Source organism: Homarus americanus, unplaced genomic scaffold (assembly GCF_018991925.1).
Source record: "Homarus americanus isolate GMGI-L3 unplaced genomic scaffold, GMGI_Hamer_2.0 scaffold5142, whole genome shotgun sequence".
In the NCBI taxonomy this organism is placed as follows: domain Eukaryota; kingdom Metazoa; phylum Arthropoda; class Malacostraca; order Decapoda; family Nephropidae; genus Homarus; species Homarus americanus.
In genome coordinates, this window is record NW_024727827.1 from 225001 (window position 1) to 239169 (window position 14169).

Genomic DNA, 14169 nt, shown 5'->3' on the forward strand with positions numbered 1-14169 from the left:
TGCAAGATTATTCTCTCCCTACTCACATATCAAGAAGCGCTCAACACACTGACCTCTCGGCCTCACTGACCATCACCACGACCTCATCTGCAAATTTGGTAAGAAGCTTCTACACCATCCTCGACACCGGCTCCTACTACCTGAGATCCCTAGCCGAGAATTGCGGTTCGACACCACAACCGCATCCAGCCCATACGAGCACGAACTGATCGCTATAAGAACAGCCCAGTCCCAACCATTGTAAAAATTATCAATAACTTGTAATAAACCAGTGAATTCAGTCCCAGTAAACACTACTCCTTGCACTGTCACTATGTTGAAATGAACTGTAGTTTGAGCTTTTCCCCATCTAGTTATTATATATCTTATTTGTATCCCTATATGTTACTTGTATATTATTTGTAATTCGAAACCCATTCCCCAAATATGTAACTGTATATTTTCAGCCTTCTGGCTGCCAAGTTCTTCAATAAACCGTTAATTATTATTATTATTTTACACACACACACTACACACACACACACACACACACACAAACGTCTCTTATCTCACAAAAACAACTCTTCCCAACTCATCCCTGAACCTATCCTACACACACACGACCCTCCTAATCCCTCCACCTATCCACTACCTATCCTACCTAATCCTCCTAGGTAGAGAGTAGGAGAGGGTAGGCGTTCGTGTCTTGGCTAGGGTAGAGATGGGGAGGGGGAGTAGGAGAGAGGGGAAGTCGAAGCCGTGTCCTGTTGTAGGGTTCCGGACACAGGCAGAGTCTAAGAAGAGTTAAAATCAGCAGGGACTCCTAGTCGACTCCACACCACCCCTCCTCCACATCATCACATAAACCCTCAACCCTCATCATTATTTAAAACACTATACCCCACAGACCAACAACCACTAACACAACACAAGCATCAACATAAACAAAACACCAATACCACAAGCACTATGCTACCAATCACCACACCTACAACACCAAAACCACAGCAACTACACAATCACCACAAGCATAACCACAACAACATGCACAACACCACCACAACACCACCACTCAACCAACAAAAGCCTCCAAACACCACAAACAGCACCACACCACACCACACTAAAACCAGCCGCCACCACCCCACCACCACACACCACAACCCACCACAACCTACCCACCATCACACAAACCACCGGCTCCACCACCACAGCCTGCCACCACTACCACCACAGCCTGCTACCATCACCACTAAAACCTTCGACTCCCACCACCACAGCCTGCCACCACTACCACCACAGCCTGCTACCACCACCACCACAGCCTGCCACCATCACCACAGCCTGTCACCATCACCACAGCCTGCCACCACCACCAAAGCCTGTCACCACCACCAGAGCCTGCCACCACTACAGGAAGGAAGGAAGGAAGGAAGAGATGGATGAATAAGAATAGAAGAGACAGGAAGAGATAAAGGAAAGGAGGAAGGGGAAAGGGGGATAAATGGAAGGGGGGAAGGGGGGGAGAAGAATGGGGAAGAGTTGAGGGCGATTGAGGAAGAGAGAGAAGGAGGAAGGAAGGAGGAGGAAGGAGGTGGTCGAGGATCATGTACTCTTAACAAGAAGAGGACAATAGAAGGTAAGAGGAGGAGGAGGGGGGAGGGGAGGAGGGGGAGGGAGGAGAGGGGGAGGAAGGGAGGAGAGGGGAGGAGGGAGGAGGGGAGGAGGAGGAGGAGAGGGGGAGGAGAGGGGAGGAGGAGGGGAGGATGAAATCAGGAATACACACACACACACTACACACTACACAACTACACACACACACACACACAGTAGCCAGAGGTGACCCTTAGGGACGGCCTCTCTATCTCACTATCACCATCACCACTATCACCATCACCACTACCACCATCACCACTACCACCATCACCACTACCACCATCACCACTACCACCATCACTACTATCACCATCAGAACTATAACCGGAACAGAAATTAAGACCTAGGATGGTGGTAATGGTGGTAGCAGGATGGTAGTTGTGATGGTAGCACATTAACAGCCGGACAGTGATCGATCCTAGGAGACAGTCAGGTAGACGCAGGTGAACTGGTTAATTAGTGACTGTCAACTGGCCAGTCGTCACCTGTCATAGTTAACTGTTGACTGGTCCAAAGTCTCCAGTCAGTGATTAATTAGTGATTCAAGATTTACCTGAGTTAGTAGTGGTGGTGGTGGTGGTGGGGGTAGTGGTGGTAGCAGTGGGGAGTAGTGGTGGTGGTACAGTGGGGGTAGTGGTGGTGGTTAGTGGTGGTGGTAGCAGTGGTGGTAGTGGTGGTGGTGGTAGCAGTGGGGTAATTGAGTGGTGGTGGTGGTGGTGGTGGTGGTAGTGGTGGTGGTGGTAGTGGTAGTGGTAGTGGTGGTGGTGGTGGTGGTGGTAGCAGTGGGGTTGGTGGTGGTGGTGGTGGTGAGTGGTGGTGGTGGCAGTGGTGGTTGGTGGTGGTGGTTGGTGAGTGGGTGGTGGTGGTGGTGGTGGTAGTTGGTGGTGGGGTTGGTTGGTTGGGGTGGTGGTGGTTGGTGGCGGTGGGTGGTGGTGGTGGTGGTTGGTAGGTGGTTGGTGGCAGTGGTGGTGAGTGGTGGTGTTGGTGGTGGTGGGGTGGTGGTTGAAGGTGGTGGTGGTTGGTGAGTGGTGGTGGTGGTTGGTTGGTGGTGGTGGTAGGTGGTGGTGGTGGTGGGGTGGTGGTGGTGGTGGGGTGGTAGCAGTGGGGGTAGTGGTGGTGGTAGTGGTATTAATAGTAGTAGTGAACAAAGAAGTGTGTGCTGGCCACCAGGCTGGAGGGGAAGCTGCCATTCACGCGATGAGAACGATATTTGAGCAGCGTGATTGTGAGGCCGTTCTCCTGGTGGATGCTTCAAACGCATTCAACATACTTAACCGTAAGGCCGCACTGCACAACATCAAGATCAAGTGTCCAAGCTTTTCATTGTATGTTGAAAACTCTTATAGGAATCCATCAGACCTCTATATAGTAAACAACAAGGCTCTAAGAGGGGATACCATCATACAGTCAACCGAGGGAACAACACAAACCCTGCAATGGCAATGTACTCAATAGGCCTATCAGTGTTCCAACACACAATAAAATATGAAACAACTGAGGTCAAGCAAGTGGCGTACGCTGATGACCTAACAGGAGCAGGAAAAGTGGAGGGCATCAAAAGTGTGGGACCTGTAACATCACGAGGTCCAAAATAGGTGTACCACCCAAACGCCAGCAAGTCCTTCCTCATTGTGAAGCCAAAACATTATGAACGGCAATGGAGGTGTTTGGTGGAAGTGAGGTCAAAATAACAAAGGATGGCCAAAGACACCTAGGCGCAGTAATCGGCATGACGGACTTCAAGACCGAGTACGTAACGGGAAAGGTGAATGAGTGGGTTAGGGAAATCCAAGCTCTGTCGGATATTGCTAACAGAGCCACATGCGGCTTTTGCGGCATTCACCCATGGAGTCAAGCATCGCTGGAACTACCTGATGCGCACCTATCAGCGTCAATTTTATTCCAAAATTAGTGAAACACCCTCACTTAACCCCAGCAGAAAGATCACTCCTTGCACTACCACCGAGACTGGGAGGAATGGGATTGGCCAATCAAGAGGAGATTGGATGGTGAGATCTTCCAACATAGGACTTCAAACACATCCAACGAAGCCCGTGTTGACGTCAGTGCTCGAGGATTCTGGACGCAGGGACAGCGAGCCTTCGACATCAGGATTTATCCCATGGCCGCATGTCACCGGAATCTCTAGCTCGATGCTGCACACACAGGAGAACGAGAACGACAAGATAAGGGCATACGGGCAGAAAACAGACCGTTGATCAAGGCAGCTTCACTCCTCTGGTGTTCACAACCTCTGGTGGATGGGAACAAGTGCAAGATGCTTACGCCAGACTCGCGGAGGAGCTATCTGAACAGAAGCAGCAGCCCAGAAGTTATGTTACAGCCTGGATGAGATGTCGACTGTCCTCCCTCTCCTTAAGGTCGGCTTTGCCTGCCTCAGGGAACGAGAGACATCGGCCCCAAAGCCGACAACAGTTGCAGATAGACTATGAGAACAGCAGTCACTGAATGCCGCAGATCTGCGGCTCAACACAGCTAGGATGGCTACTTATGTATAGATATTTAATATTAAGGTATTAAGATGGCGGCGAAGGTGTGGCTATTGGGGGAGGATGGAGGCCATAAATAAGTGATGGTAGTAGTAGTAATAGCAGTAGTAGTAGTGCTGTAGTAGTAGTAGTAGTGCTGTAGTAGTAGTAGTAGTGCTGTAGTAGTAGTACTGTAGTAGTAATAGTAGTAGTAGTACACCTTCACGTGGGTGAAGGTGAGTGATGGTACTAGGAGCTGGACAGGTAGGTGAGGGGGTAGAGGGAGGGAGGTGAGGGGTAGGAGAGGTGGTTGAGGGCTCTTCCACCAACACACAAGGCCCTTAGCGGAGATAACTGGAAGCCCTTAAGGGACAACTGGACCTAACAAGACCGCAACCGCAGCCCTGGGACCCTTGTGGGGGGGGGGGGTTCTAAAAAGCCCTTAATTGAGAGTTTGTTCCTCACACTCGGCCCCTAAGGAACAGATAAGCCCTCAGGGTCAGTTAACACCAGTCACCCTTACCCAGTCAGGGCAGGTAACCCAAGTCTATCATGACGTCTATCCAGTTAACCCAGTCAGTTAGCCATCTAGCCACCCAATCAACAACCCAGTCAGCCTCCAGTCAAGACAGTCAGGCCAGCAGGGGAACGGAGAGCGAGAGAATAACCGCTGACCACCTGTTGGGTGATACCTGACTCCCACCACAACTACCACCACTACTACCAGTACTACTACCACCACTACTACTACTGCTACCACTACTGCTACCATTACCACCACCACCACAACTACCACCATCACTACCACCACTACTACTACTACCACCACCATCACTACTACTACTACTGCTACCACTACTGCTACCATTACCACCACCACCACAACTACCACCATCACTAACACCACTACCACTACCACCACTACTACCACCACCACTACCATCACTACTGCTACCACAACCAACACTATTACCCATTGATACCACAACTACTAACAACTAACCTAACCTAAGGAAAATGGGGGGTGGGGTTGAATGGGGAGGAGGAGGAGGGGGAGGGGGAGGACCCTCAAGTGGAAGTGGACATTACAGGTAAGATCACAGGTAAGACTACAGGTACAGGTAATAACAATATCATTAATTATTTATCCCCCTCTACAAACACACCTGGATATTGCTATTGTTTTGGGCTAATCAATAGTTGTCTGTCTGTCTAAACTTTGTAATGTCAACCCTGTTAAATTTGGTGAAGAGAGAGAGAGAGAGAGAGAGAGAGGACTCCGCAAGCTACAGGAAGATCCCCAAAAAAATTTCGAATGGTCTGGAAAAATGGCAGATATAAACAGGAAGAAACCAGATGAACAACGATGTAGAGAAATCCGACTGTGAGAAAGATTTAGGAGTAATGATAATGAGGAACCCAATAAGTAAACAATGTGTATTTGCTCGAAACAAGGCTAATAAAGTACTTGGGTTCATACAAAGGAGTGTTAGTTACAAGACTAGTGAGGTCATCCTAAAACTATATCTTGCCCTTGTTAGACCTCACTTGATTATGCAGTTCACTTCTGGTCACCGTATTACAGAATGGATATAGAATCCTTGGAAAGACTAGAGGAGAATGACAAGACTAATCCGGCATTAGGAACCTTGAGTAGAAAGTCTTCGAGGTAGTAGATATTGACGAAAATTACGATGTTATTTACTTAGACTTTAGCAAAGCGTTGACAGTACCGATCAGAGGCTTTGAGAAAAATTAAGGCTCATGGTATCGAGGGAAAGTTTTAAATTGGATAAAATCATGCTTACCGATAGAACGCAGAGGTCAGCGTAGATGGTGTTAAATCTGAGGGGGCCGTAACCAGTGGGGTTCCCAGGGGTCAGTACTGGGCCCACTCTTGTTCATAATCTACATAAACGATCTAGATACTGGGATCAGCAGTACATAAGCAAGTGCAGGATGACACGAAAATAGGGCAGCAATTAATTCAGGCAGGATGCAAATGCATTACAGGAGGATCTAAATAAGCTGCAGGAGTGGTCGAAAAATGGCAAATGAAATTCAACACCAGCAAGTGCAGCGTACTTAATATTGGAAGAACAAATACTTATAATGTATACAGCCTTAACAACATCAACCTAGAGAAGTCGACTTGTGAAAGAGACCTAGGGTACTTGTAAGCCCGGACCTACGGCCTAGAAAATAGTGCGTTAATGTTCGAAATAAGGCAAACAGAGTATTGGGTTTTATATCTAGAAGTGTAAGCAACAAGAGTGCAGAGGTCTTATTGCAACTATATCTTGCCCAAGTCAGGCCGCACCTCGATTATGCGGTTCAGTTCTGGTGCCCCTATTATAGAATGGATATAAATTCACTAGAGTCGGTGCAGCGAAGAATGACAAAAATGATTCCGGGACTTAGAAACCTTCCACATCAGGATAGGTTAAAGAAACTTAACTTGCATTCCCTAGAAAGACGAAGAGTGCGGGGAGATATGATAGAAGTATTTAAGTGGGTGAAAGGAATCAATAAAGGATATAGATAAAGTTCTTATAATATCCGAGCAGGATAGGACTCGGAGCAACGGATTCAAGTTGATAAGTTTAGGTTTAGGAGGGAGATAGGAAGGAACTGGTTCACAAATAGGGTGGTGGACGAGTGGAACAAGCTTAGCAACTTTGTAGTAAGTGCGGGAACGCTGGAAAGTTTCAAAAGGAGGCTAGATAGATTCATGGATGATAGAGAGTGGTAGTAACTCTCGACAGGAGCTGCCATGCACAGACCAACTGGCCTATTGCAGACTCCTTATTTTCTTATGTTCTAGGTTAAAGCATCTTAATTTGCACTCCCTCGAGAGACGTAGAGGGACATAAAAACCTTCCATATCAGGATAGGTTAAAGAAACTAAACTTACATTCCCTAGAAAGACGAAGAGGTGGGGAGATATGATAGAAGTATTTAAGTGGGTGAAAGGAATCAATAAAGGCGATATAGATGTTCTTATAATATCCGAGCAGGATAGGACTCGGAGCAACGGATTTAAGTTGATAAGTTTAGGTTTAGGAGAGAGATAGGAAGGAACTGGTTCACAAATAGGGTGTTATCAGTCAGGTAAGGTAACTTGCTGTTTACACCAGGAACCCGATTTGTTGTCGTTTTTATAAGAGTTGCATGAAGTCGGATTCCAAGATATCTTAATACTGTGTTGACGTTCTTGTAGGGAAGAGAAGGAGGGGGGGTAGGTAGGGAGAGGAGGAGGGGGTAGGTAGGGGAGAGGAGGAGGGGGAGGGGTAGGGGAGAGGAGGAGGGGGAGGTAGGGGAGAGGAGGAGGGGGTAGGTAGGGGAGAGGAGGAGGGTGGTAGGTAGGGGAGAGGAGGAGGGGTAGGTGTGGCGCATGTTGACATTCATTTGTTGACATTACCTTATCAGTTCACGTGACGGTGTGTATATTTGGGGGGAGGAGGGAGATAGGAAGGGAGGAGAGAGAAAAGGAAGGGGAGGGAGAAAGGGAAGGAGGGGAGATAGGGAAGGGAGGAGAAAGGGAAGGGAGGGGTACTTGCTTATGGCCCTTCACCACTAACCAACCAGTGACGACATATGTGTGTGTGTGTGTGTGTGGTGTGTGTGTGGTGTGTGTGTGTGTGTGTGTGTGTGTGTGTGTGTTTTACATGTAAGTGAGGTATAATTAGCTCCATGATATAAAAAAACCAGTCACGAGGAGGAGGAGGAGGTGATTGGTTACAGGATGATAATCACTTGAGTGGAATGATTCGTAATGCTAATCGATTAAAACAGGAATGATTGGAGGAATGGTTGCTGGTACACCCCCTGTTTAAGAGAGGAGAGTTTGATCTGGAGTTTCCAATCACCCCAAGCGAATCATGACACTCGAACACTAATCATCATGAAAGAAAAAGTTCACCACGCTATCCCCAATCACCAGAACGCTTGATGATTCGCGATTCACCGTCACAATCACCACAACACCTCATGATTCACCACCACCCCAATCACCTACGGGGGAAAACAGAGTGATTTACGAAGTTCCAATCCACCTGACAGTGATTTACCTGTGATTGTTGGACATGTGGTTGACCTCCCGGGCTATCAGTAATGTACCCAGGGGCAGATAAGGTCACAAGAGGGAGATTAAAGGCGGCCCTAACTGATAGCCCTTATCTGTAGCCTTCAGTATAAAATAGGGTCAGTGATTGATAAGGAGAGAGGTCAAGGGTCAGTGATTGATAAGCCAGTGGTTACTTAATCTTCATGTGATCGAGCAGTAATTACAGTCCTAACCAAACCCAACCCAACTAACCTAACCCAACCCAACCCAACTTAACCTAACCTAACCCAACCCAACTTAACCTAACCTAACCCAACCAAATCTATAGCCAGGGTCGTTAGCAAACAGCGTAAACACTCAAACAATTACTAATGACAAACAACAATGGACAAACACCTCTATTTGTTTGTCGACTACTTACAAACAACCTAACAAGGGCTCAGTTTGTCACCTCATTCGTAAACTAAACAACGACTGGTTTAACGATCGCTTGTAAACAAAACACTAACAAATTTAACCTCTTCGTACTACTAAGCAAACAAACACACCCCTTGTTTACCAGCTCTCAAACAAAACACTCCCTTGTTTACCAGCTCTCAAACAAAACACACCTCCTTGTTTACCAGCTCTCAAACAACACACCTCCTTGTTTACCAGCTCTCAAACAAACACACCTCCTTGTTTACCAGCTCTCAAACAAACACACCTCCTTGTTTACCAGCTCTCAAACAAACACACTCCATTGTTTACCAGCTCTCAAACAAACACACCCTCCTTGTTTACCAGCTCTCAAACAAACACACCTCCTTGTTTACCATCTCTCAAACAAACACACTCCATTGTTTACCAGCTCTCAAACAACACACCTCCTTGTTTACCAGCTCTACACAAACACCCCTTGTTTACCAGCTCTCATACACACACCCCCTTGTTTACCAGCTCTCATACAAACACACTCCCTTGTTTACCAGCTCTTACACAAACACACTCCTTGTTTACCAGCTCTCATACAAACACACACCTCCTGTTTACCAGCTCTCATACAAACACACCTCCTTGTTTACCAGCCTCATACAAACACACCCCTTGTTTACCAGCTCTCATACAAACACACCTCTGTTTACCAGCTCATACAAACACACTCCTTGTTTACCAGCTCTCCATACAAACACACTTGTTTACCAGCTCTCAAACAAACACACTCTTGTTTACCAGCTCATACAAACACACCTTGTTTACCAGCTCTCATACAAACACACCTTGTTTACCAGCTCTCATACAAACACACTCCTGTTTACCAGCTCATACAAACACTTTGTTTACCAGCTCTCACAAACACACTCCCTTGTTTACCAGCTCTCATACAAACACACCCCTTGTTTACCAACTCTCATACAAACACACTCCCTTGTTTACCATCTCTCATACAAACACACCCCTTGTTTACCAGCTCAAACAAACACACCTCCTTGTTTACCATCTCATACAAACACACCCCCTTGTTTACCAGCTCTCATACAAACACACCCCTTGTTTACCAGCTCTCACAAACACACCCCCTTGTTTACCAGCTCAAACAAACACACCTTGTTTACCATCTCATACAAACACACCCCTTGTTTAACAGCTCTACAAACACACCCTTGTTTACCAGCTCTCAAACAAACACACTCTTGTTTACCAGCTCTCAAACAAACACACTCCCTTGTTTACCAGCTCTCATACAAACACACTCCCTTGTTTACCAGCTCACAAACACACCCCCTTGTTTACCAGCTCTCAAACAAAACACACTCCTTGTTTACCAGCTCTCCATACAAACACACCCCTTGTTACCAGCTCTCATACAAACACACTCCCTGTTTACCAGCTCTCATACAAACACACCCCTTGTTTACCAGCTCTCAAACAAACACACTCCATTGTTTACCAGCCTCATACAAACACACTCCCTTGTTTACCAGCTCTCATACAAACACACCCATTGTTTACCAGCTCTCATACAAACACACTCCCCTTGTTTACCAGCTCTCAAACAAAACACACTCCCTTGTTTACCAGCTCTCATACAAACACACCTCCTTGTTTACCAGCTCTCATACAAACACACTCCCTTTTTACCAGCTCTCACAAACACACTCCCTGTTTACCAGCTCTCATACAAACACACTCCCTTGCTACCAGCTCTCAAACAAACACACTTTGTTTACCAGCTCTCATACAAACACACCCATTGTTTACCAGCTCTCATACAAACACACCCTTGCTTACCAGCTCTCAAACAAACACACTCCATTGTTTACCAGCTCTCATACAAACACACCTCTTGTTTACCATTCTCAAACAAACACACCTCCTTGTTTACCAGCTCTCAAACAAAACACATCCTTGTTTACCAGCTCTCATACAAACACACTTTGTTTACCATCTCTCAAACAAACACACCCTTGTTTACCATCTCAAACAAACAAACTCCTTGTTTACCAGCTCTCAAACAAACACACTCCCTTGTTTACCAGCTCTCAAACAAACACACTCCCTTGTTTACCGCTCAAACAAACACACTTTGTTTACCAGCTCTCATACAAACACACCTCTGTTTACCAGCTCTCAAACAAACACACTCCCTTGTTTACCATCTCAAACAAACACACTCTTGTTTACCAGCTCTCAAACAAAACACTCTTGTTTACCAGCTCTCAAACAAACACACCCCTTGTTTACCGGCTCTCAAACAAACACACCCCTTGTTTACCAGCTCTCATACAAACACACCTCCTTGTTTACCAGCTCTCAAACAAACACACCTCCTGTTTACCAGCTCTCAAACAAACACACTCCTTGTTTACCAGCTCTCAAACAAACACACCTCCTTGTTTACCAGCTCTCAAACAAACACACCTCCTTGTTTACCAGCTCTCAAACAAACACACTCCCTTGTTTACCAGCTCTCAAACAAACAAACTCCCTTGTTTACCAGCTCTCAAACAAACACACTCCCTTGTTTACCAGCTCTCAAACAAACACACTCTTGTTTACCAGCTCTCAAACAAACACACCTCCTTGTTTACTCAGCTCTCAAACACGTCTCTACCTCCATTAAAAGAAACTTGCATTCCTAGAAAGACGAAGAGGTGGAGGCAGGGGGAGATGCGGGGAGATATAGAAGTATTTAAGTGGGTGAAAGGAATCAATAAAGGGATATAGATAAAGTTCTAATATCCGAGCAGGATAGGACTCGGAGCAACGGATTTAAGTTGGATAAGTTTAGGTTTAGGAGGGAGATAGGAAGGAACTGGTTCACAAATAGGTGGACGAGTGAAACAAGCTTAGCAACTTTGTAGTAAGTGCTGGAACGCTGGAAAGTCTTAATAGGAGGCTAGATAGGGTGGTGGACGAGTGGAACAAGCTTAGCATCTTTGTAGTAAGTGCTGGAACGCTGGAAAGTCTTAATAGGAGGCTGGATAGGGTGGTGGCCGAGTGGAACAAGCTTAGCAACTTTGTAGTAAGTGCTGGAACGCTGGAAAGTTAAAAAAGGAGGCTGGATAGATTCATGGATGATAGAGAGTGGTAGTAACTCTCGACAGGAGCTGCCATGCACAGACCAACCGGCCTATTGCAGACTCCTTATGATCTTCTTATCAGCAAACAACCTATATTGTTTACACAGGAGTTAGTTTACAAATAACACGCACATGAATGTAAACAGCCAGCCTCGTTTACAAATATACAATAAACAACATCTGTTTATATACGGTGTTTGTAATTAACGAACGAGAAAAAACAGCAGAGTGGGTGGATATATGAGCGATAGGGGTTGGGTGTAAATGGGACTGTCCAGTATGGCCCGCTGCAGTGTCCTCCATTCTTATGTTCTTAACAGTTACAACCCCTGATATTACAACCCCCTGATAACACAACCCTTCTTACACCCCCTGATAACACAACCCTTCTTACACCCCCTGATAACACAACCCTTCTTACACCCCCTGATGTCACAACCCTTCTTACAGCCCCTGATAACACACAACCCCTTTACACCCCTGGATAACACAACCCTTCTTAACTCCCCTGATAACACACCCTTCTACACCCCCTTGATAACACAACCCTTCTTACACCTCTGATACCACAAACTTTCTACACCCCTGATATCACAACCCTTCTACACCCCTGATGTCATGCCAAACCCTCTAACTCCGATAACACAACCCTTCTTACACCCTGATAACACAAATCTTTCTTACACCCCCTGATAACACAACCCTTCTTACACCCCTGATAACACAACCCTTCTTACACCCCCTGATAACACAACCCTTCTTCCACCCCTCATATCACAACCCTCCACACGCCGCCGTTCTCATAACCTTTTAAACAACTGGGTTAAAACGCAAGAGGACCCAGCAATTGCCAGCCACCCTTGGGGACTCCACCCAACCCAACGACGTCTCAGTGGACTCTTAACCACGCAGAGACGCCTTAATCTATCCTCTACCAGATGGATGGATAGATAGATGGATGGATAAACTTGAGGCTATAATCTATCCTCTACCACTAGCATAGATGGATAGATAGGTGGATAGATAGATGGATAGACTAGCTAGATATCCACACAGTTAAAACCATCACGGAAATCCACAATAATAACAGAATTAAAACCGATTATTTTTGTCGTGTTTTTTTCATTTATCATCACAACTACTGAGGTAATTATATAATCGCTATAACAGTAAGACTTATATAGTTTAAATAATATACATGTATATAAATTATCATAGAATGTGTATATAATAATTTGTTGTGTATTGAGACGTAGATAAGGTTCCCATATATATAATTATTATATATTTATTAATTAATTTCAAGAGTATAGGAATGCTATATAATCTATTTCAACAAAGGCTATTTTTTTTCCTTGAGGTATTAGTTATAATAGCTACTAGGAGAGGTATTTTATAATAGCTACTAGGAGAGGTATTTTATAATAGCTACTAGGAGAGGTATTTTATATCATTTTATATCGTGATTAAATAGACAAAAGTTGTTTTTAAAATAAGGTCTTATCAACTTACCCTTCCTTAACGAGCAGTTGTAGGGTAGTTAATCCACGCTTAACGACCAATTGGCACTTATCACAATAACTAAGTAATATTTCCCAATCTTTCTCACTTAAATGACCTTAGACACTTAATTAAGACACATAGCCCGATATTTCGCACTTATGAAGCCACTTTGAGGGACTTGCCATTATTAAACACTTAACTTTCTTATTTTCCTAAACAGTAACGGACCTTAGTGTTTCCTTGAGGTACGCCACATAGATTAAACATATTAGTTACGCTATGGGTCGACACAAATACAGACAGACACACGTACACGTCCTCACTCGACGGGTTACTTCTCGTCTCTGAGGTTCACCCCCCTAAAACTTGTTTCCAGCCAAGACCTCTAGTTCACTTCTTACCTCCGCAGGCAATGGAGACCGCCACACACTTCATGCTCTATGATTTTTACTCTTCCGATCTTTATTCCTATATTCCGATCAATAACAACTAAACCACAATATTATAAATCAATCTCTATATCTAAAATCACATAAATAAACCCCATAAATCACCGCAATAACTCACAATCACAAGAAATTAGTTTGAAAATATACCCAACGCTTATGCCCCAACACTGAGACAAACAGAAGAGGAACGGGGGAAATGGAGGTAGTGTTGGGCAGCTCAGGTACAGACCAGCGGCGGGGGAAGATGGAGTCACTAATTAAAATATCTTCAGGTGTGTGTGGAGGTGTTGGTGTCTGTCTGTCTGTCTGTTATTTGGTGGATTATGGACAGGTGTTTGTTGATAGCAGTTTGTGAGGTAGACATACATACATACATACATACATACATACATACAGTCCTACACACACATAGTCCTACACACACACACACACACACACACACACACACACACACACACACGTAT

At 45.3% G+C, this 14169-nt stretch overlaps 1 protein-coding gene across 1 annotated transcript in view; it reads right to left on the reverse strand.

Annotated features, from left to right (window-relative positions):
* Nucleotides 1-13611, reverse strand: part of LOC121865936 (epidermal growth factor receptor-like) — a 52323-nt gene extending 38712 nt beyond the window's left edge. The window contains exon 1 of the mRNA XM_042365499.1: nucleotides 13266-13611. The gene's annotated coding sequence lies outside the window, so the exon portion shown is untranslated. The remainder of the gene's footprint in view (nucleotides 1-13265) is intronic.
* Nucleotides 13612-14169: the final 558 nt, after the last annotated feature.